Source organism: Rhinoraja longicauda, chromosome 11 (assembly GCF_053455715.1).
Source record: "Rhinoraja longicauda isolate Sanriku21f chromosome 11, sRhiLon1.1, whole genome shotgun sequence".
NCBI lineage: Eukaryota > Metazoa > Chordata > Chondrichthyes > Rajiformes > Arhynchobatidae > Rhinoraja > Rhinoraja longicauda.
The window spans coordinates 10,690,759-10,695,619 of NC_135963.1; positions in this window are offsets into that span (position 1 = coordinate 10,690,759).

Below are 4,861 nucleotides of genomic sequence, written 5' to 3' on the forward strand. Positions count from 1 at the left end.
GTCACTGATCGCAAGTTTCGCATTAAGAATGCCTGCTTGTGAAAGTATATCACAGTGGTGGGTTGCGAGAGTGGGGCTGACTGATAACTTGCCAGATGTGGTACTGGTCAATGTCCTTTCTCAGTCATCCTTTGCAAACATGGTGCTGTGTGCAACATGTACTTTTAAAAAGGCACATAAAATTAGTTCTATAATGCTATCCTGGGCTTTAGAGACAAACTCTGAGTAGACTTATCTGCCTTGCACTGCACTTTTTATCTTTTGAGTATACGGCACAGCTATTTATTGCTACACAGTTGTTCTATTATCAGTGTATATCTAAGTTCATAGTTCAGGCTTTTGTTCTTATAAATAGTAATACTAAAAAATCTACAGGCTGTAGAGTTTTCCCTTTTCCATGCTGCTTAAGTATCTAAATTTCACCAAGGGCATGTGTTTCTGAAAAGATGCCTGAAGAGCTCCCCCTGGTGGAATTCTGGTTGAAGAAAAACTTCAGATCAGAACTACCCCAGGCCAACTCTCAATCTATGCTAAAGATGGACACACGATACTGGAGTAACTAACTCAGCGGGTCAGGCAGCATCTCTGAAGGAAAAGGATAGGTGACGTTTTGGGTCGGGGCTCCTCTTAGATCTAATCTAACTGACTAATTGAGGTCTAAGTTACACTCTGTTGGCTCCATTGGCCAGATCTGGCTCCAGATTCCTGAAAGGGGCACTCATTTCTGAGCTCAGTCACTGGAGAAAGCTGTCTATGGACAAGGAAACAACTCAAGGACGTTCTCAAAGTCTCCTAAAACATTATGCCACATTCCCCAGAGTCCTGTGAAGACTGGCCTGTGAAAATGCTGAAAGTAAAGAAGGAATTTTATGGATGACCTAGGAATATTAAGGATGATGGGATCCTAATTGTAAACTATGGAAGCTGTGCACTGCCTCACAAACTTGCCCACCTGCCAACCCTAGCAGATAAATCTTGGCCCAGCTGTGGTAGTTTCTGCGGCCTCATCAGCCACCTTGGAACCTGCGGGACTACAGTGGAACCAAGTCATCCTCTATTTAAAGGATCATCTAAGCAAGAGAGAGGACTTATCTGGCCACTACCAAGGCAGTAGTTTGCCTTGGTTCCAGGTGGCTTCAGAAGGTGCAATTGGATAGATTCCTGCTAGAAATAGGCTCGGACCAATTTAAGCTTCAGAGGTGAGTCGGCAGACAAAATGCAGAAGTGTACCGTGTACTCCAGGGATGCTGCCTGACCTGCCCAGTTACTCCAGCACTTTGTGTCCATTTGCAATAGTGTCCATCCCGTCTATATGCACAGAGCTGATTGTCAAAGGAGAAGAAACTAGCATCACAATTCACATTTTCCATTCTAAATAAGTATTGGACTTATTGCATTGCCACCCACTCATCCTGGCAAGTGTCAAACCAAGAACATGCCTTCTGTACTTAATGCTTACTGAACATGCTGCCATGCTTACCATTCTTGCTCTCTTATTGCAGAGGATTATAATTTCTGCACTGTTAATCCAGAACCGTATAATGTGTATTCGTACTTTCTCATGATTCACGACTAGGTTCTGGAAAGGAGGTTGATGAACATTGATTACAGCACATGGAACGGGTGATAATGTACTTATCTGTATTAAGAGTCTCTTAACATATGGAAAACTGAGTGAAAATAAATGGGTCCTCAGTTAGGCAGGCTGTGACTAGAGTGGGGCAAGTTGTTTTTTTTACAAAGAGAGTGGTGGGGGCTTGGAGTGCATTGCCAGGGGTGGAGATGGGGGCAGACATGATAGTGGTGTATAAGAGGTGTTTAGATAGGCACACGGATGTGCAAGGGATAGAGGGATGTGGCTGATGTGCAGGCAGATGAGATCAACTTAGCCTGGCATCATGTTCAGCACAAATACCGTGCTGTACTGTTCTATGTGGCATTGCAAAATCAGTACTTGGCCCCAATCTATAATTTGGTTGAATGTGCCAAATATAACATTTCTAAATCTGTTAAAGTTCAGTGGGAAGATGTATGGAGATGAGGATGCTAAGGTCATAAATGTTGGAACAGATTTAGGTCATTCAGCCCATCAAGTCTATTCGGCCATTCAATCATGGTTGATCTATCTCTCCCTCCTAACCCCATCCTCCTACCTTCTCCCCATAACTCCTGACACCCGTACTAATCAAGAATCTATCTATCTTCGTCTTTAAAATATCCATTGCCGGCCTCCACAGCCTTCTGTGGCAAAGAATTCCATAGATTCACCACCCTCTGACGAAATAAATTTCTCCTAAAAGAACGTTCTTTAATTCTGAGGCTATGACCTCTGGTCCTAGGTTCTCCCACTAATGGAAACTTCTTCTCCACATCCACTCTATCCAAGCTATTAAGAGGCTTTCGAAGACAAGGAAAGGGAAATCCCAATTAGCGTGGGGCACCACATATTTCGCTGGGGCAGCTTACAAACCAGTTATTTCTCTAATTTTAAGTAACTCCTGCAGTTTCTCCCTGCATCCACCACCCTAGTCATCCTACTAGTTCCACTGCTTGCATCCTTGTTCCCTGTTGTCAGCACATCTTCCCCAACCGTCAATGGGCCATTATAGACGCCGCCCTTCCTGAGGTCGTCTGTTGCCGGCCCTGTTTTATTCTGGCCTTTTCCATCTTTCAGTCTGAAGAAGGGTTCCGACTTGAAACGTTACCTATTCCTTTTCTCCAGAGATGCTGCCTGACCCGCTGAGTTACTCCAGCATTTTGTGTCTACAACATAATAGATGGACTGGCAGGACATAATCTTGAGATATTGGGAAAATGTTAATGTTGAATAGTGAAAGGCATGGATAGAGTAGATGTGGAGAGGACGTTTTCACTAGTGAGAGAGTCTAGGACTAGAGGTCATAGCCTCAGAATTAAAGGACGTTCTTTTCGGAAGGAGATGAGGAGATATTTCTTTAATCAAAGTGCGGTGGATCTGTGGAATTCTTTGCCACAGAAGGCTGTGGAGGCCAAGTGGGATATTTTTAAGGCAGAGATAGATAGATTCTTGATTAGTACAGGTGTCGAGGGTTATGGGGAGAAGGCAGCAGAATGAAGTTAGGAGGGAGAGATAGATCAGACATGATTGAATGGCAGAGTAGACTTGATGGGATGAATGGCCTAATTCTACTCCTATTGTAACTTTATGAATGGGGACATAAGATTGCAGATGCTGGGGTCTGGAGCAAAATACAAACTGCTGGATGGACTTGGCAGCTGCCAGGCCCCTGAGATCTAACAGTAGGTTCTTGCTTCATGTTGAGTGAGAGCAGCTGTCAATGTATGTATGTCACTGACCGATAACATAACAGGCACAGCAGGCAATTAGGAAGGCAAATAGTATGTAGATTTTTATTACAAGAGGATATGAATACAACTGCAATGACAAACAAGAATAATGGTCATAGTCATAGAGCAATACAGCACGGAAATGGGTCTTATGCTTCAATGCCTCTTGCCAACCAAATTGCCAAACCAAGCTAGTCCCACATGTCTGTGCCTAGCCCAGATCCCTCCAACCTTTCCTATCCACGTACCTGTCCAAGTGGCTTTTAAATATCATAACTGTACTTGCCCCTCCCATATTCTCTAGCACCTTGTTCCATATATGCACCACCTTACATGTAGTAAAAGTTGCTCCTTGGGTCACTTTTTAAGCCTTTCCTTCTTGCCTTAAACCTGTCCTCTAGTTTTAGACCCCCTCCCCCGAGGAAGAGACTTTGGGTTATTCATATTATCTATGCCCATCATAATTTTAAATACTTCTATAAGATTGTCCCTCAGCCTCTTACACTGAAGGGGGAGAAAAGATTCAGCCTTTCCTTGTAACTCAAACCCTCAGACCCAGTAACACAATCATAATCCCTTTCCAGTTTAATGACATCTTTCTGAAAGCAGGGCAACTAGAACTGAACAGAACTCCAGATGTGGCCTTGCCAATGCCTTGTACAGCTGTAACATAATGTCCCAACTCCTTTACTCAATACTCTTAAAAGTACATCACACTGCAACCTTCCTGATCGATCGATCGCCAGTAATCTCTGAAAACACTGAACATGTGAATATTGGATAAGATCAGACGGCCAGGATGCCCTCAATATTGGTTGCCCAGTTGATGGATGAACGGCAATTTACAAAGGTCCTATCAATGCAACAGAAAGCTTCATCTTCAAGATAGAGGGAAAGCCATAGATATTGCCCACTGCTCTTTGTTTTCATTCGGGAGCCAGAAGATTGTGCACTCAATTCCAATTGCAAGGGATGTAGTAGATGTTCCAGTAGTAGTTTTTCTTATGTACCTGCAAATTCTATAATGGGAGTATGACTGGTATTGAGTGGTTGTAAAACTCAATAGCCTGAGTAAGGAAAGTAAATGCACCAAATGCAGCCTTCACCACCCAGGTAGTGTGAAATGTTTTTTAGTTTCATGCTATCCAGTCAACGAAAAGACTATACATGCTTACAATAAAGCAGTCCACAGTGTACAGATATAGGATATAGTGATTAAGATTAGTTCTAGATAAAGTACGATTAAAGGTAGTCCGAGGGTCCCTAATGAGGTAGATGGCAGGTCAGGACCGCACTCCATGGTAGGATCGTTCAGTTGCCTGATAACAGCTGGGAAGAAACTGTCCCTGAATATGGAGGTATTCACAAAATGCTGGAGTAACTCAGCAGATCAGGCAGCATCTCAGGAGAGAAGGAATGGGTGACGTTTCGGGTCGGGACCCTTCTTCAGACAATATGGAGGTACGCGTTTTCACACTTCGATGCCTCATGTCTGATGGGAGTGGGGAGAAGACGAGATGACCAGGGTGAGACT